This window comes from Anarhichas minor, unplaced genomic scaffold, assembly GCF_050575085.1.
Source record: "Anarhichas minor isolate MPS153535 unplaced genomic scaffold, ASM5057508v1 ptg000136l, whole genome shotgun sequence".
Taxonomy (NCBI): domain Eukaryota; kingdom Metazoa; phylum Chordata; class Actinopteri; order Perciformes; family Anarhichadidae; genus Anarhichas; species Anarhichas minor.
The window spans coordinates 1,017,501-1,037,500 of NW_027466582.1; the positions used below are offsets into that span (position 1 = coordinate 1,017,501).

General features: G+C 42.4%; 1 protein-coding gene and 1 long non-coding RNA gene across 8 annotated transcripts in view; one reads left to right on the forward strand and one right to left on the reverse strand.

Annotated features, from left to right (window-relative positions):
* hivep2a (HIVEP zinc finger 2a) overlaps positions 1 to 16,829 on the reverse strand; it is a 106,339-nt gene extending 89,510 nt beyond the window's left edge. For 4 of the 7 annotated variants that reach the window (XM_076084639.1, XM_076084642.1, XM_076084641.1 and 1 more), the window contains exons 1-2: positions 16,373 to 16,829; positions 6,842 to 6,901 (exon numbers count right to left, since the gene is read on the reverse strand). The gene's annotated coding sequence lies outside the window, so the exon portion shown is untranslated. The other 3 variants (XM_076084636.1, XM_076084637.1, XM_076084638.1) reach the window with 3 other exon arrangements.
* On the forward strand, positions 1,912 to 6,373 carry LOC142942357 (uncharacterized). The gene is made up of 5 exons (XR_012951594.1): positions 1,912 to 2,167; positions 3,473 to 3,547; positions 3,879 to 4,038; positions 4,168 to 4,260; positions 5,125 to 6,373. It is a non-coding gene; the product is annotated as an uncharacterized LOC142942357 (long non-coding RNA).
* Positions 16,830 to 20,000: the final 3,171 nt, after the last annotated feature.

Sequence of the window (20,000 nt, forward strand, 5' to 3'; positions counted from 1 at the left end):
CCGGTAACCTGATGTGTTGGTGTGTAACGGCTGACCAATAGGCTTTACTAACCCTAAATACTCGAGTGCAATGAGTAACTTAACCAATCGTCTCTCCTCCCAACTCGGATCACACAACGTGTCCTCCTAGAGTTGCGTGGACACAGTTTGGAGGACTTGTTTGGCATGGCGACGCGCTTTCTGTCTGTCTGAACAGCTTGTCTCAGTTTGGAGCAGCCGTTGACGATTGTCACCTTCTATGTCCTCATAACCCACCTCACACACACACACACACAGTCTATGCATTTGACAGCATGTGCACAGTCTGCAAGCACTGACGCACATCCTGTGCAGGTTTTCTGTTGTGTGTGTTTTACAAGGAGATGACACTATATGAAGCTTAAAGCATTGAGGTGCAGATAGTAATCTCTGCTTTTACGTGATCTATTTCTGTGCTGTGTCTGAGTCAACCACACACACACACACACACACACACTGAATGATGAAAGAGCGAGGAAGATGTAGAGAAGGAAACAGAAAGACAGAGGATGACATAGTTTATCTCGTCCTGGATACGAAGCCGCCTGTTACACAGGAAGAGGAAGTGACTCCGCTCACGCGCACGAACACGCCGTGCTCTTCTTCTACTATCGCGCCTGCACACGTGTGAAAATTTAAAAAAGGCCAGACTCTACAACATCACTCCTCCATCATCCATCCTTCTTCTTCTTCTTTAGCCTATAATCTGTAGCACGGCGGCCATTACACAAGTCTGTTTAATCCTGAATCAGTTTCCATTCATCTTAATCTCTCCTGCATCAGCAGCGTCACTCGGCCACTTCTCCTTTCTCTAATCTTCTCTCGTCTTGTGATTGGAAATGTAAAATGGACGCTGGCGGTGAGGACTCTCTGACCTTAGACCTCCCCATTGTTGTTTTAACAACGTACATAGAAAATGAAGCTCGTTCTATTATTACGACCTGGACTTCCACTTTTATTTTCTGTATTACAGCCATTTTCTAATGGTCACTTTTGGTGAATTTAGGAGAAAACTACCGACGCAAATAGACAGAGTAGTAAAATAAACACTTAAATGTGCAGTTGAATTCATCCCCACTCCGTCTTTACTCTTGGATTACGTCTCTGTTTAGTGTTTCTACGTTGCATCACACGCTCCGTCCTCGGCATTGAACTCCTCGTGACTCACAGTGGAAACGTGTCACTCACTTTTTTTGGGGGTGGAGCTAAAACATAGACAGCAAGAAAGACTTTATAGGATGGCAGCCGGCAGGCCCGTGAATGTGAGCCTTTCTTTATTTCATTTTTAAATTTTTTCTCATTTACACTCCGAGGTCACACCTCCGGTAACGAAGCTGGCCGGTTGCCCCGGCAACAAGCCGGGAGGAAACAGCGAGAGTAATTCTGGTTAAATGGAGACAACTCAACTCTCTCCTTGTCTGTTTCTCTGTGAGAGCCTCTCTCTCTCTCTCTCTCTCTCTCTCTCTCTCTCCTCTCTCTCTCTCTCTCTCTCTCTCTCTCCCTCTCATCTCTCTCTCTCTCTCTCTCTCTCTCTCTCTCTCTCTCTCTCTCTCTCTCTCTCTCTCTCTCCTCCTCTCTCTCTCTCTCTCTCTCTCTCCCCTCTCATCTCTCTCTCTCTCTCTCTCTCTCTCTCTCTCTCTCTCTCTCTCTCTCTCTCTCTCTCTCTCTCCCTCTCATGACAAAAGGATCGGCCATTTTAATTCATAATGAAGGTTATTATTACAACGTCCGCCCTTTTTTTTCTCCACCATTTTCTCCATTACGGTCCGGAGGTTGTTTCCACCAGTATCCAGTAAATGTGTCTTTATTTACTTTCACCGTACCTACACTGTAAAATGTAATAGTTGTCCAGACTTACATTTAATTAGTTAACTTTACTTTGTCATCCAAAATATGACTTCTTACTAGATTTTACTAAGTCAGCGTTAATTGCGGGTGGAAAAAAACTATTTACTTTATTGTTTGGAGTTAAGCTAACTTCAAACACTCAAGTAACAAAAAACGGCTGAGGTCTGAGCATGCGCAGAAGCCCACATTCAGTCCATGTGTGCGCTCAAGATGGTGGATCGGCGGACTCGGTAGCTGAGGCAAGAAAGACAAACCACTTGGCTTTTGTGAAGATTCATTTTGTCTTTTGGAGAATATTAAGGTAAGTCATCAAGCAAACAGTAACTGTGTGTAAAATGTTTATGTTTCTGACTGCTGCCAATGTTAGCTAGCGTGAGCTAACGCTTGCTAATCGTTAACTAGCCGACGCTAGCTGACTTAGCTAACACTCACTGCACATTTCGTCTATTAGCTAGACTTATTCAGGCATGTCTTGGCGGTAGCCTAAAGACTAGCTTTTCCCACCACTGCCCCAGGTTCGCCTGCAAACATATTTTAATTGTTAACTAGCCAACGCTAGCTGACTTAGCTAACAGTCACTGCACATTAGCTTAGCTAAACTTGTTCAGGCATGTTTTAGCGGTAGCCTAAAGACTAACGTTAGCTGTTCCCACCACTGCTCCAGGTTCGCATGAAAACATATTTTAATTTTTCCATAACGAAAGTGGAAAGTCCGATGTACATTTTAATTGTTCGGTTTTCTTCGAGTTGACACAGCCAACGTATTTTGGTCGCAGGTCGCACGACATTACAACTTGGAAATTCCGAGTTACAAGTGAATGCAGCATGAACCGTGCTTTGAGAGCGACGTTAAACACGGTGTTGTTGAAACGTGCAGTTTGCAGCCGCGTTAGGTAGACAACTAGAAGACTATTTAACAGTACTGTTTGTTTCGTTAGCGGTGGAGTTATATTATTTTACGTCACGTGATGGGTGTATGACGTTAGCGGACATGTTTTTATATATCATGCAAAGCGTGGTTGAAGGAAACGATAATATCACGGGAGTGAACGCAACAGTTAGGTTAGACTATGCTACGTCTGTGTATTTAATGACTAGTGCCGTTGTAACAGTCTTTCCAACACACCCATAGTTTTTCACATGGACGCGAGTAGCCACCGGCTTCATTCAACGTTAATAGATTCCAGTGAAAGTGCTTAAAAGCTGCAGCTGCGCGCGCACACCGATCTTTAGCCTCACTGAATGCGCAAATTAACGACCTTTCCTTCCCCCTCTCGAGCTGTCAGCTACATTAAGCTGTCTGTGACTGATAATGAAGGAGAAATCATCTCAATCTCCATTTTATGGTAACTTAAAACAAAAAAATCCCACAATTATATCGAGGAGGCTTGTATACGTTATGACCCAGTCATTTATTTTGTCTGTCAGGGATATTGGTGGTCTTAGCTAGCTTCTTTGACCTGTGTCAAAAAGATTAGTTTAACAAAATCAAATGTTTATTCCTGTGATGCCGGTAAAGCATGCATTTATCAAGGGATTTGTCTCTAAATAACAACATATAAGTACAACTTCCTTTTAACTTAAATATATTCTTTGTCCTTTTCAGAAGAAGTGCTCACGGTAACTGCCTGAGGGCTCTTAAAGAGCTGCTTCGTCAACGCTGGATGCCGGTTCACTAAAGGTGAGATGCCAGTAGCCTATAATTTGGAGGATATTTAGGCTTAAGGAGTTATAATCAGCGGTAGAGCAGTTTTTGACAAAGCGTTAATGCTACAATTTTATTAGAATTAATAGACTAGCTCGCTGTAGAAAAAGTTAAATCAATTTTCAATCAATACTTTGTCCTGTCACTCAGCCTGGTGACTAAATAGCAGTATGCTATTGATTTAAATTTGGCAATTGCAGTGATGTCAACAGTTGTGATGGTGTTTTTGTTTGCAGAATGGTTTTCAAAAATGTCCACATTGGTCCAATCCGATTTAGTCACTATGTTTTTTTTCTGTGTGTTCTAGGTGTTTGCAGGGTTTAACTGGAGCCACCACAAACCTGCAGAATTACTTTTTTGATGCTGTGGACCACTACACAACACCGCACTTTGTCACAATCTTCAAGTCCAAGAACGGAAGTGTTGGAGAGACATCTGCTGAGTTTGTGCAGCAAATTGATTCACGGGTGAGTCCGTACTGTCAAACAAACATTCTGGTGACACTTGTTTCATTGTCACATTGACAAACATATTTGTATGGTCAGATTTGAATGTTACATAATCTTGAACTTTTTTTGTTAATTATCCACTTCTAGAAACCAGATGTGACAGCAATGTGCACCCTCGTACTCAGAGGCCTCCCTGTTCTACTTGGTGATGACCCCAGTCACTTCTACCACACCTGCTTTGTAAGTTCTCATAGTTACATCTTATCCTAGACATTTGTGTGAAATAGTCATAATTAACATATGAATTATTGAGTTATGGCCAGAAACGTGTTTTGTGAGGTCACGGTGACCTGTGATCTTTCACCACCAAATTTCAACCTTGAGTCCAAGTGGACCTTTGTTCCAAATTTGAAGAAATTCCCTCAAGGTGATCCTGAGATAAACATAATGCCTCAAGACGTATCACAGCAAGGCTGAGTCCCAACCACAGCGGCCGGAAGTTGATTTGGATGGAGGCCTTCGCTGCATGTCATCGCCTCTCTCATCCCTGCCTTTTCTGTCTCTCTACTGTTACTGTCGAATAATGCAGAAATGCCCCCCAAAAATTTGTTACAATTTTTTTTTTTTAATGCATATGGATAAAGGTGTATTTTCCTGGCTTCACATGAGCTAGGCTGGTAGCATCACCCATAAGGTGAAGCAGCCATATATTGAACTAACTCCGTTCGCAGTCCATGCCACCGGGTTGCACTGCTCAGCTCAACGGTGCTAAGCCTGCTTGCCATCTCCGGTTGTGTATAATGCACAAGAGGTAGATCATATCTCTCCCTCGAATACATTAGCTAATACAATCTAACGAGGATGGTAAAGAATATTTAGTGCGAGGAAGACTTCAATACTTAATTTCTTTCATCTTCTTTGCTGGACATCTGTAAACTGGTCAAAACTGTTTTAGGCCCACTAATGTGGATACAACTACTAAATGCAGGTGTGTGAAAGGAAAACGTTATGGGCAAGGCTGGAAGGCAGCGTAGACGGGACATATGACACAGTGACAATTTATATTTCCTTGTTGTAATGTTGTTTCTGTTTGGTCTTACACAGGATTCTGACAGGGATGATGCCTGGGCACAAGTATCTGTTGGGGTGCTGACGAACATCAGTGAAGATGTCCCTCTCTCCAAATCAACTCCACCTTGACCCAGTGTCTACTTCCACCATTGTTGAGGAAGGTATTGTAATGGATGATCTCCTGAATCTACCTCAAGCACTTTGCCTCTTGTTTGTGTTGTCATTTTCTTTACGCTTGGACTGAATACCCTAAAGCCATGAAAAACACTTTCAACTTCATTCAAAGAGTGACGCTTGGCACAAGACAAACTCCCACCAAAACTGCAAACTCTTAAAAATAGTTAGAACGTAAATTACTGTATAAAGGTGTTGACGTTTGGCATTAGATTCAGTTGCTTTTTGTTACGTTAACTATATTAAGGCACTCGTTTCAAATAGTTAGCCCATGGATTCATCAGCAAGTCATGTCCAGAGGCTGCCAGTGTATGTTAAAAAAGTGTGATCCAATGCCAGAGTCCTTTCTCTTTCATACTCTTCTGCTAACTGAATGAAGCCACTTTGTAGTTGTCAGCCCGTTGGTTCTTTACCAAGTTTGGTCTATGAACAACGTTTTATAGCTATTACAGTATTAACGGTGTTGTTTCAGGACTGTATGTTAGGTTAAAGATCAGGGTTGGATTTTTCTTTTTCATTATTATAATTGCATTTATTTTTATAAAGCCCAATTTATAATACAGCTGGCAAGTATTGATGGCAGATAACTGTACCATCACTGATTTTGATGCTGGCATATGTAGGCTGATGGGGAAAAAAAGACAGTCCAGCAGACTCAATTGTTCACAATACTCCTATAGCAGTGAGTTGGCAAAGCAGTGTAACATAGCTGAGCATTTGGTGTTTTAAATTGCTATTGTGAAAAAGTTGTTCCTCTGTGAAATATAGAACCTCCAGTACATGTCTATTTGATGATCAAATTGTACATTTTACTAAATGTTTTTATCTGAACCAAATCCTAATGTTAAAATAAAAAAATCATATACTAGAACTTTGAACTGTGTCACTACCTTGATTTATTATGTGTAAATGTGATTGTTTGAAGACAATGGAACCTGTTTTTCATTATTGTTTAAAGGATGTTTGACATACTTAAGTTAGACGAGTAACATGAACTTGGTTGTTTCAAGGCAATCGGTTTGCATGGTTTTACCAAGTAAATGATTTTAGTGTTCAAGTAAATACAACTGAGAAATATTAAGTAGCAGTAAATGTCACATAAGTTAGCCTGACTTAAATAAATGTGTTGCTTGGAATACACACAAAGTATATTTCACTTGAAATTATTTAGTTATTTGAAATAGTAATTCTGAGTAGGCTTTACTAAGTCAAGAGTACATCTTAAGTAAAGTTGCAAGTACTCTTCACTTGTTTTTTTTTAGTTACTGAAACTCGAGTGTAAGTATACTTATACTTGAATGAAATGAGTACCTTACTTTACTTGCTTTTTTCAAGGCAATCGGTTTGCATGGTTTTTTTAAGTAAGGTTAACTAATTAGATTTTACAGTGTACGTAACCCTATACAATAACTACTTTATCCGTTTGCTGCTTAAACTCACATCATCTTTTACTAACTGTCAACACCTCATGACCCCATGTAATGCATCTTTACGACCAATTGTGTTATGGCCGCTGTTTGACTGTCAGCTATAAACACCACACACACACACACACACACACACACACACGTCCTACCTGGTGTAATCGTTTTTTCTTCTGATCCAGTTTAGCGAGTCCACAAACTGGCCACAGTCCCTGGGAGAGAAAGAGAGAGAGGAAGGGTGATGAAGACGCATATTTTTTAATGTAAATCCACCTTTTGTAAACACAACCATACAACACACCATACGTTTGTTTTAAGTAGTATACTGTGGTTTTTATTAACCTTTTTAGGGTATATTATTCGTATTTGAAATAAAAAATGTCAGGGTTGGGCCCAAAGCTAAACAATATGCTAAAGCATCCCCTGCTTTATGGTCTGTTTGACTCTAAATGGACCATAATGTACTAAATGAACATCATGCTGTATTGAAGAAGACTTGAAACTAGAGATTGAGACCATAAACTCATGTTTACAATGTTTACTGAGGTAATAAATCAAGAGAGAAGTAGAGTCATTTTCTCATAGACTTCTATACAACCAGAGGAGTCGCCCCCTGGTGGACACTAGAGAGAATGCAGCTTTAGCACATGAAGCTTTGGCTTCACTTGGCAGAACCGGAGGCTGCCGTCTTGAGTAACTTTTGTGGCAACTGTTTTGGGAAAACCCTTTCCTGTTTTCAACGTGACAACGCCCCCTGTGCACAAAGCCACCTCAGTGAAGACATGGCTTATTTGGTGTGGAGGGACTTCACTGGTCTGCACAGAGCTCTGAGCTCAACCTCCACACAAACACATGGAAACACCGACTGTGAGCCAAAAGCGAGTGTCTCTGAATGGGAGCAAATCGCTGCATCAGGTTCAAACATCTGCTGGAAAGACTGAAACCAGCCGAGGGAAGGCCGTTAATGCAGCACGTTAATGTTCATTGTGTTAGAAAGAGAGACGTTCAGCATACAAATATCAATGCAGCATTTAAATTTATGTCAGAAAATTAAAAAAGCAGCTCATTTCTGCAGCAGTGACATGCTGATCCTGTGGTTTGATATCTAAAATTTTCTAAAAAACACGAAGTCTCTGTTGTCTTCTTGGTGGATTCTGAGTGTTTGACTGTGACATTTCAAACCCCTGCGATGAATCCAACAATAAACAAATAAAAACAGATGACATTCTGTCTCAGACTTTCAGATCACTCGTGTCAGCAGTTTGTCATTTTGATTTTCAGTTTTCTTTTGTCACTATTATCTTTTTTTTGTTTTGTTTTTTGTTTCAAAGCCCGCTGGGGTTTCTGTTCCGTCTCACCCGCTGAGATTGGATTTCTTTTCATCCCCTGATATTATTTGAAGTGTTCTTATCTTTTGTATGGATATGCAAATAACTCAACCTAAACCTACAGCGGCGACGGTCGCTGCGTCTTAATTGGGCCGCCGCTGACTCCACTGTGGCAGATAATAGACCGGCAGCAGAGCCTGGACAGCCTGTACCGAACAGTACAGACGGAGTCAGGAATATTCAAGATGTATTAGTATTAGTAGTAGCAGTATTAGTAGCAGTAGTATTAGTATCATAATAATAATGTCAATTATTATTATCTTATTTTCAATAGATTTCTGACAGCTCAGAAAGCGGATCGCCTCAGACTCTTAAAGTAATAAAAAATAAAGAATGAGTGTTTTTGTAGTGGAAACTGTATTTTTGGAATACATTTTTTTATCCTATTTCCTCAGATTTGAACAGTTTTTAAAACGATTCAAAACAGATATTTTTAAATATATATAATAAAATAAATACCCATATTTTAAATACAATTATGATAATTATAATAATAAATAATATAGATATATAATTATATAATTATATAGATATATATGTCATGAATAGATTTTTAGATTACCCTTAAATTGTCATCCATTTCACAGATGCCTCTGGACCCCCCCCCCCCCCCCCCCCCCCCTGTTCTGCTGGGTTTTACGTCTACGAGAGTTACTGCGAGCACGAAAGTGAGAGTTTCCCGCTGAGAGAAACTGAGACTCAAAACTAAACCACCGATTTTGTCGTTGAAACGTTTCTCACTTCTGGTTTCACTTCTGTGGGCATATAAAGCGTATATTTCTCCCCGTATGACTGCTGAACGCCGCTGCACACCGGCGGCAGTAGATTGAGAGTGACATCAAAAGGTTGAAGGTGTTTCAGAAGATTATCGTTCTACAACGGAGCTGCTGGGAAAATGATGTCACGTCATCTACATATGAGCAGTTATGAGACAAAAACATGAAAGCAAACTACTGAATGATTGTGTTTGAGCTGCATACTGGAGGTCAGGGGCGTCGTTAGGCCTATTTTAGGGGGGCTGAAGCCCCCCTAAAATAGGTATAAAGTTATAAAGTTGACACTGTCAGGTCCATTCCCCATCCATTGTGTGCGGTCCCTTTAAGAATTAGGATTTGGGAGTGACGTGGATATTCTTTATTTGAGAAAAGTTCATATTTGTGTTGTCAAATTTCACAATGACCCTGAAATTCTGTCTCTTGTGTTATCTGAATGCAAGCAAAACTACAGAGCAAAATCACACTCTTTCTGATTGAACCAATCTATGAACTGTCTGAAACAATGGATATCCACGGCCCCAAATGGGCCCCAAAAAAATATTTTGCGCGCGCAAATATGCCACTCCCCTTGGGGCTAAGCCCCCCCTTTCTTTGAATCCTAGAAACGCCCCTGCTGGAGGTTATTAGGTTGTTAGGTTTTGCAAAATGTATGACATTTGCCAAAATGCTATTTGTTAGCTTTTCAGCTTTCTGCTTTCTGCTAAAGAAAAAGAAAGTGTCGTTGAGATACTTGAGCACAGAGGAATAAAGGTTCCTACCAGGAGTCAGAGGAGAAGATATCAGTGTCATCTCTGTGCTCGGTGGTGCAACAAGTCAGTGTTGAGCCTAAACACAGAGACAGAAAGCCAGCAGGGAGACGGAGAAGCACAGGTGTCCTTGATGACTTGATTAAAACGACGGCATTGCATTAAAGCTTCAGCTCCGGTCTGCTGACTCACTGTCACGACTTCATGGGGCCTAGCCTTCGTTAACTCAATTAGCCCCACCTGTGTTTTTCCTGCTATGACAGATCAAAGTGTCTGCTGTATGACAGTAGCATCAGGTGTGCTGGGAATGTCAAACAAGTTAAGTATTTAATTCATTGTGAAGAAACAAAGGTTTAATATCATGTAAACTATTTGATTTGGCTGCAAAATATTCACTCAAATGAAGATTCTTCAGCTTCTAAAGCATCTAAAAACAAAGTGTCCTTCTTTGTATAATCCACAGACATGTAAATAGTCTTTTTATCAGTGAACTATTGGAGACAGTCACGTGATCGCCTCGGGCCGGCTTCTAGCATAAACTATAAGCTTTACACAGTCACGTTATTCAAAGGAAAGCATTCTTGGGCTGCTCCCGTACGGAGGAGCGGAGGCTACTGTACATGTCGTGTAGTTTTGCTCTGAGTTTCACTGCGTTTGATTTACAACCCGTTTACAGGCAGCGTACAGGAAAAGGGGAAGCCGAGTGTCGGTCGTGTCACTTGGGTTTTTCTGATTACAAAACACTGATGCAGCTCTACTGTCTGATGCATAAATGCATGAAGTGAGACTAATTACAAGCTGTTGAGAAAGTAGGCCAGTTTGGGTAAAGGTCTCTCTCTCTCTCTCTCTCTCTCTCTCTGTGGCTCTTCATCGTCTCTCTGTCCAAACACACACACACCCACACACACACACACACACACACACACACACACACACACACACAGTCCACCTGACAGTCTCTCCCTTTGAGCAAAGAGAGGTTTGGTTTCAATATCGTCACACACATAAATAAACAAACAAACACGCACATTTCTATACGTGCACGTGAGGCAAAAATCATCTGACATCTCCCATCAAAAAAAGATGCCATATGATTGGCTGGTGTGGAGAAGCAAGGTGATCACTGATTGGCCGAGGATTAAACACATAAAAAAGCCCATTATCTTAGAGGCTGTAGAGGCTCAGAGAGGGAGATTCCTTTTGTACAGCTGAGGACAACAAGCTGAGATTACACACACACACACACACACACACACATACGCACACACACACACACGCACACGCATACACACACACATACGCACGCACACACACACTGCTTGAAATGAAAAGTGTGTCAGCAGCTGACAGACACACTCCTCTGCTGATACAGCTTGAAACCTCTCATCCCATCTCGTCTCCTCTTCCTGCTCTCTGTGACTCCTCGTCCTCCTCTTTTCCTCATCCTCTTCCTTCTCCTCCTTCATCACCCTGTGCTTCCCCTCCTCTCCTTTTGTTACATCTCCTTGTTTCTTCTTTTCTTCTCTTCTTTTCCCTTATCTCTTCCCTTCTCCACTTGTTTCCTCTCTTATTCCCTCGCTTACTTTCGTTTTCTCTCTTCTCTGCACCTCTTGTTTCCTTCACGCACCTCATCTGTTTCCTCTTCTCTCCACTTGTTTCCTTTCCTCCCCTTTTCTCCTCTCTGCCTTATTCCTTCTCCTCTCCTCTCCTCTCCCAACTCATCATCCGCTTGTTCCTTCTCTCCTCCTCTTCTTCCTCTCATTCTTTCTCCTCTTCCTTTCTCATCTCTCCTCCTTCTCTCCTATCACTTCCCCTCTTCCTCCATTTCTTGTCATCTCATTCCCTCCTCCCTTATCTCATCTCCCTCCCTTCTTCGTCTTCTGTCATATTTTACTCTCACTCGCTCCCTGACTTCGCTCTTCTTCTCCACCTTTCCCCTTATCTTCCTCACCTCCTCCCCCCCTCCTCTCCTCCAGGTGTTTATATAAAACCAGGTAAAGAAAACAAACCACTGGGGAGCAATTTATCAGGAGAAGCAAAGCTTTGTGTGTGAGTGTGTGTCTTAATAATTCAGCCGTCGCTGTCAGGACCTCGCTCACCGGAGCGCTCTCAGGTTCCTGTACAGCTCTCAGGTGATCACACACACACACACACACACACACACACACACACACACACACACATACCATTGAAACGGTTGCATTCAAAAGCAGCACAATTCATTCAGAGAGATAAACTGTGGATCAGTGGAGCGTGGAGCATAAAATCCTCCTTTTTAATGCTCTGAATTCGTTGCTCTCTGGAGGAAGCCCGTTCACTTCACACCGGAGAATCGGTGTAAGCGCGGCGTTGAGCGGATGCATTGTGCTGCGATGCAGCTGTTATTTTTTGGGTAGTAATCCACCTGAGGTGTCTGTTATGTTACAATAACAGACTGGGGGAGGCAGAGGAAGCCACAATGCAAAGTGGAGCAACGTTTTCTCGGTTAAATCTATTATTAGAGTCACCGATAGGTTTAAAGCAAGATGTAACTATTGACTGTCACTTTGAAAATCCACGGCAGCAGAACATCAAAAGCTGATGGTGCTCATCATCATCTGTACAAACAGACTGGAGGGATGTACCAGCAACTCAAGGCTGTAATGAGAGCTGTGTGTGTGTGTGTGTGTGTGTGTGTGTGTGTGTGTGTGTGTGTGTGTGTGTTACTTCATCCCACCATGCAATACATCTGCAGTCATTTCAGATTCTCCAGCACCATGTGTGCATTGTGTTAATTGACAGCAAATGCAAACGCATCACATCTGCAGCAAAACCAACTGATGCAAAGCCAGCGAGGAGACAGACGGGAGGAGATACAGACACGGATATAGAAGCAACATCATCAGACACATTTAGAAGCAAGTGCTTAGACAATTAATTATCACAAAAATAAAAAAAATAAAAGCAGGCTGCTGCGTTTCTTTAGTAGACAGCAGCAACGTAAACCTCAGCTTAGGACTTCAAACCCAAATGGACATTGTGAGTCTCTTTAAAGAATCTTCCAAAAGGATTTAATAAATCTAAATGTATTGTGACATCATAACCTGCACCACCTTTAAACAGACAGAGGTTACAACCTGCCTCCACATAAACACCTGTTATCACCTGAGAACTGAGCAGCTCCGTCCTCAGAGGAGGACCGTGAGGAGCGGTGCAATCCTCAAGGGATCGGGGAAAAGCCCCTTCAACCGCAGCACAGGATCAGGTAATTCGATTTTTGAATTGTTTTTTTTAGACTTGAAGAGGTTAAACTGTTACATGTAAAATACAAATATTATAGAAAAGTCTGAAAATGAACCCTGTATCCTCCTTAGATGAAGCTTCAATGCATCATTGGAGTGCTGTTGGTGTTTCGCTCACATTGTGAAGCTAGCAGGCTAGCCTCACTGCAAGTAAATACTAAGGCCGGTGCTTTTCCTCTTTTCTCCCAGGCAGCAACCTCCGGCTCTGAAGAATGAAGCCAACTTGCTACCAGGGGGCGACTCCTCTGGTTGTATAGAAGTCTATGAGAAAATGACTCTACTTCTCTCTTGATTTATTACCTCAGTAAACATTGTAAACATGAGTTTATGGTCTCAATCTCTAGTTTCAAGTCTTCTTCAATACAGCATGATGTTCATTTAGTACATTATGGTCCATTTAGAGTCACACAGACCATAAAGTAGGGGATGCTGTCCAATTGTAGTGTGTTATAATTTTGATAAATGTACCCCACACACATAGATTTCCCACAAGGCCTATAAGTAATAAATTAATTGAACGTTTAGCGCAGAAACTCAACTCAGACCTCACGCATGTTCTCCGTACACCTGTCCACCCTGATAACAATGTGTGTGTGTGTGTGTGTGTGTGTGTGTGTGTGTGTGTGTGTGTGTGTGTGGACACTCGCTCCTACGCAGCACACCCCGATAGCCATCTGAAGCGGCGGTGGGACAGATGGTACGTATAGGTCGGTCTTTGCCCCGTGCACGCTCTTACACTCGTGTTAACCACGCGCACGCTCTCACACACACGTTCACCATGTGCACGCACACGTGGTCGTGCACAGAATGCGTCCTGACACCATGTGACCCCACCAATGCCGCAAACACGTTCAGGACAAAGTTTTTTTTGCACATTGCTGCTCTTAAACATGCAGCGAGGCATTCATCAGTGCTGCGTCTCTCTTTAATTCAGCTCCACATTTTCATTTCACAGCTTTGCAGCGCACACACATCTTTTCATTGTTTCTAGAAATAGCACCTTTACAGTGTCAATCCGAGTTTAAAATTAGCCGCTTTCCCTGCCAACACAGACGATAAACACACACAGATGTGTCAAAACAGTTTGTGAAAATAAGACCGACAGTTTCAGGAAGAATTCCAGTTATTATTAATAATATTAAATATTTTAGATATATTTACTTATTTACTACTTTGGGCAGCAACATTTCTGTTAGGAAGTGCCATTGTCACATTTTGTTATTAGTCAGTGTGCCATATCAACATTAAAGGTTGAAATGAAGTTTAATTATGACACCACATCAAAATGTAACTCTCCGACAGATCTGTAGTTTCATTCCATCCGTTTATCAGTGATGTGCAATATTTAATACTTTTTCTCCTGTATTTAGGACATTGCTCATAACATCCAGAGTTGAAATCATTAAACCCACCAACAGTCCAACAATCTTGCAATAACAACTTAAGATACTCTTCGAAGAATGCAACGAGCGCCAGCCAATCACAGGCAGAGAATGATAAAACTCCATAAATATGACTTCCAACAGCTGTGAAAGAGGTAATATGGCATGCTATTGAGAGGCCGCTTCAACATTTCCTAAAAACTCTCTTGAACACTTATTGCTAGTGTGCCATCGGTTAAGCTACCGCCTGCCATTGGTGCACGCGCGCCTGAGGTTGCCTTCTTATTGCTCCTCATTAGTGGTGTAACGGACCGTTGTCGCAGCAATTTATTTCACAGCGGGAAATACATTTTTACTGGCTGAGTACTGGCTGAAGGTGAATTATAACGTTATCGTGATGCGTTCACATGTAATCTGTAAAATGTGTTGGTGAGAAACTTGAATAAATCCAGTAGTTTAAAGGAGATGTCTTCACAACAACAACACAAAGATTTGTTTTAATCAATTCAAATTAAAACTTTTATTTCCTTGTCATGTGAATTGTGTGTTTTTATGAAGAAGAACAAAGCACTATAAATTACTATATCAAAGTAAAAGGATAACACGATGGTATTAATGATTTTTGGGACAGTGGCAGAAAAGAAAGTAGTGTGGATCCTTGTAGAGCAGCTGCTATAATCAAACAACAAAGGGATCTGTGTCTGCCAGCATGGATCAGAAATGATCGGCAATTAGTATCAGCTGCAATAAAACTTGATCAGGGATCTAACAGTTTTATTTGCTCCCTTTTTTCTTTTGTGCCGATCCGAACCGTGTGTTTTATGATCCGTTGCACCACGAGTCCTTATTGTTAATCCTTTATTTCTGCTTCCTGTGACTTATTAAACATCAGAGAAATGCTCTGGGAACCACAACAGTCATGTTGGCAGCAGCTGGCCTTAAACCTGCAGCTCAAACCTCATGTTCACGATCACCGCCCCCCCGCCCCCCCCTGCTGGAGCGTCCTGAAGCGTACAGTCAGTGCTCGGCAGTGACCTCTGACCTCTGACCTCACTGTGGCTTTCCTGCATAAATCAGCACCATTGGGATCACAAGGATTATGACGTGCAATAACACGCGACGTACTTATGTGACGAGGCTGTAAATCTCTGGAAATGCATTGAAGAAAGATGTTGTTTTGTTTTTGTTGTTTTTTTTATCAGCGGGCTCGTTAGAGAGGAGAGACGGAGCAGCAGCGCCGGGGCCGTGCGTCGGAGTCTCCCCGGCCGGGGCCCCTCTCTAGACGGCAACACGTCATGGAACATTCCCGGAACCAGCCAGCGCACCACCCACCATTTCTCTCTCTCTCTCTCACTCTCTCTCACACACACAAACAGAGGAAGCGAACGATGAGCATATAAGATAAAGTCACTCCCTTCTACCTTTAAAACTGTTGTTTTTTCATATTAGGAGACATACTTTGCGACAACACATACACACTGTAGCAACAAGCCTTCTCTGTGAATATATGTAATGTCATGTCACACTGGTCGCTCTGTAGCGGCAACAAGGAAATACCAGAGGTCACAGCTTTAACTCACTTTAGAAACACCCCGCGAGTGCCGAACAGTGATCATTATTATAGTGATATTATAGAGGTTTACAAGTAAACTTCTATGACCCAAAACCTCCCCCAGATGCGGGCACAGCTGGTTTGCACAAATGCCGAAAGAAAGAGAAATCCACCTTCCAGACGCAAAAATCACACCTCTCCGAGCTTCCACTTTCACGGCTTCAAATTCCACGAACAGTCCCCCCTTATAAACCTCCCTCCCTCCCGGTCTCCCTTCGATGTGTCTCTCCCCGCCGGCCCTTGCAGCCAGTCCGGCTGTGCAGGCTACTGCAAATTCCTCAGGATATTACGCAACCTGGGTAATCTGCATGCAATGCGATGCGTGCCCGGGGTATTCCCCCTGCATAGCCTTGCCCTTATATGCTAAATAAAAAGATCAAGTGCCGTGAAAACAGACCATAATGTCCGTCATGGCGCATAAAAAGCCCGCTGTCACTGTGATATATATATGTGTGAGAGAATATGTATATGGTTTCGTTTTCCCCTCCTCGCACTTACCTTCCGTCTGCGCTCCGGTCCGCGCGTCTCCGTGCGAAAATGACAACAAGCAACCCCGGTGACAGGGGGATCCGATTCCGGGCGGGCTTGACACCTCGCTGGCTGTCCGTCGGAAAAAAACAGCAAGGAGAGACGGGTTGTTTAGAAAATCCACAAGAGTCGGAGCGGTGGAAACGTCGCGGCCAGGCGGCCGACGGACGAGAAAAAGTTGCGCGTAAAAATGGAAGGAATCCTTTCCGACCGGATTTCTGCTGCCGGGAGCTCCGCTGCTGCAGTCAGACAGACAGTGAATGTGCGCGTCTGACTAGTGTTGTCAGCGTGTGCGTGTGTGTGTGTGTGTGTGTGTGTGTGTGTGTGTGTGTGTATGTGTGCGTGTGTTGTGAGCGTGAAATCAGGAGACACACGCGCACACACACAGCCGAACGCACACGGGGGTTATTCCAAACGCCACTTCCCAGAATAGCAGCAGAGAGGAGAGGGAGAGAGAGAGAGAGAGAGAGACGGAGCGGCAGAAAGAGAGAGAGAGAGAGAGAGGGCGTGTGTCTGTGTGCACGTGTGTGTGTGTGTGTGTGTGTGTGTGTGCGTGTGTGTGTGTGTGTGTGTGTGTGTGTGCGTGTGTGTGTGTGTGTGTGTGTGACGTCGTCGGATCCCCCAGCGCGCAACCAGGGCAGAGGGAGGGGAGGGAAGGAGGAGCAGTGGCCGAAGAGGAGGCTCTGTCTGCCGGCACAGAGAGAGCAGGATTCCCCGGTCACCTCTGGAGAGACCCGTCTGTCTGCCTGTCTGTCTGCCCCGCTTCTGCCTGTCTGTCTGTGCATTCAGCTGGACTTGAATACATCAATATATACAGTCTGCAGTGAAAAATGATATCAATATAATAAATATACTTATAGTCTGTCTCTCTCATATATATATATATATATATATATATATATATATATATATATATATATACAGTATATATAATGATGATTCATTGTTTACCTCCCACCAGATTTAGGAACGATTTGTAGTCACCATAGTTATGATAATGAATAAATTTTCAATTTCAAGTTATCATGGATTTAGTCTGACTGATTTAAAAACATTTACCTGCTGAAAAACCCCATTAATTTATAAATATGCAAATGATATGCCAAACACTTTTCAAAAATGGTGTGTGACAGTGACTTCCTGAATCTCAACAAGACTCACTAAGAAATAGTCCAGCACCAATTACGTCGCTTTTGTACAAAATTAAACAAACATGATTATAAATATGTTAATTAGTGAGATTACGAGGTAGATTTGTCTTGTTTTTTTGGTACAGACATGAGAGTGGTATCAAGTTTCTCATCTAAGTCGCAAGATAAAAGCAAATGAGCGTAATTCTGAAAATGTTGAACTATTCCTCTAAGGCCCTTATCATGTCAATTAATTTTGAAGTGCTGGTGGATATTCAACATATTTTAATCAGATTAGCACAAACCAGATGAGACACAGTAAACCTGAATCTCTCAGAGCCCCTGGAGCACAAACACTTCATTTCCTGCATTTTGGTGAATTCTTACACACCAACGGCCTTTTCTGCATCAATTAAAATTAATTTATTTATGTAAAGGAAAACACAAAAGTCAGGCGTCAAGTGAGAATAACGACATGCGAGAAGCCAGAAGTGTGTTTTAATGACACGCATATAGTTTAGGAAATGTTGTTCTGTTACACGAGGTGGATGTTTGACACTGTGTGTCCCAAAGTTGTTGTGATTCTGTTGCCAAAACCTGATGTTCCTGACGGTATTCCTCAACCTAACGTTTGTTTTGTTGCCTCAACCTAACGTTTGTTTAAAGATATTTTAATATTTTTAATAACGAACAATATCTTAAATCGGGGGTCACGTGAAAAAAATTTGACCTTTTATTTGAAGGCGATATCGCTCAGCCCTATAATCTCTTTAAATGTATCGCGATACATTCATTAATTTAAATTAATTTGCAACCTCCTGGACTTTAATAGAGGATAAATGTTCTGCTCATGTAGCCGTAGCCTCTGGGAGGGCACGTCTGAATGATCTAATAAGACTTCACTGATAGGGACAACTCTGTCCCCCCAAAATATTGGTATGTAGGCGAACGTTTGCCTTCTTCGCCTGGTTGGAAATCCAACCTTTGGTTAGAGAAGTGTCAGGCGTACACTCTAGTTTGAGTTGGACCCGGATTATTTTATGTGAAGGCGTTCTTTTTGAAAATGAAATGTCCATATAGATGAGATGTCTAATCTATCAGTACATATTATACATTTATGTCATTTTTCATAGTCCCCCGTATAAAATGGATGTGAAACTTGTTCCTGTAGGATTTATTTATTGAGCTGGGTGCATCTTTCTGCAGCCAGTATGCACAACAATAAGAGGCCGTGTCACTGCCAGATTTAAGGTGAACCCTCAGTATTCAGACAACACACCCGCTCCAGCTCCGGGTCCTTTCATCCGTGAAACACATTTAGGAATACAGAGGGGTTCATTTACACAGGCCCTCCAGCTAATGAATTAAATCAGGATTGATAAAGCCGCTTTTTCCCCCTTTGGACGGGTTCAGTTGCGGCGGCCCTCTTTGTGCTAATAAACTGCATTTAAGCGCCTTTTAGCAACAGGTGGCAGGTTTGTAAGCATCACAGGTTTGAGTCCTCTGACGGACCGAGCATCAGGCCTGTGCAGCGTGCAGGCTCTAACCGTCCGCTGTGATGATAAAGACTTGTGCATTAGCCGTCGGCCTCCTTCAAATAGCTCCCATTGTACCTGGGAACAGATAATGACACATAATTGTCTCGAATGGCATCCGTCCATTCACAGTGAGAAGTTACAGTTAAGGAAGGAGGAAAAAGATGCTGCTTGGCGGGGGCGGAGTCATCAATGGAGCCATTAGAAATGTAAAGAGCTTTTTTGTTGAGCTCTTTGTTTATTTTTTGAACAGATAGTTTGAGATCTGGATCTTTTTTGTGAAAGCTCTGCGTGGGTGTACATCGATAAAAATGTTTCAGCATAGACAGACGCACAGACAATTCACAGACAGACATTTTACATTTTCACAATTAAGAATTATTTACATTATTTACAAAGCATGCAGAAACAATAAAAGGATTTTGTGGATTAATGAAGTTGCATCAAATTGAGGTGGATCTGCTCCAGCGTGGTGCAGCAGAAATGGTTTCCAAGATTAGTCGGCCGTTCATCGTTCTTTCTTACATTTGTTATGTTATGTTATGTAACTACAAATAGTAAAATCAGTAAAGTCGTTGCCTCTTTTTAGGCTGCAGGAGTGAGAACTAGTCATCCTCTAGATTGCATGTGTCATGGTTTCAGAATGATGAAGACAGTTGGAGAACAGTGAGACACAAGATAGACCATGGCATTCTAATATGTTGTACATTTAGCTGCGGTAAATGGGGGAAAAGATTCCCCTGAGGGAGGATGGCCCCGGACACCCCAAAGTTTGGGCTGAGCCCCGAATGTTTACGTCATGGCTCCGCCCCTGCTCACGTGGAAGAGAAGCAGAAAAGTGATGGGGTGTCTCCCCAGACCTTTTTTTGTATTTCATTGCCCTCTCTCTCCCTGTATCTCCCGTCTATCGACACTATAAACTGTCAGAAAAGG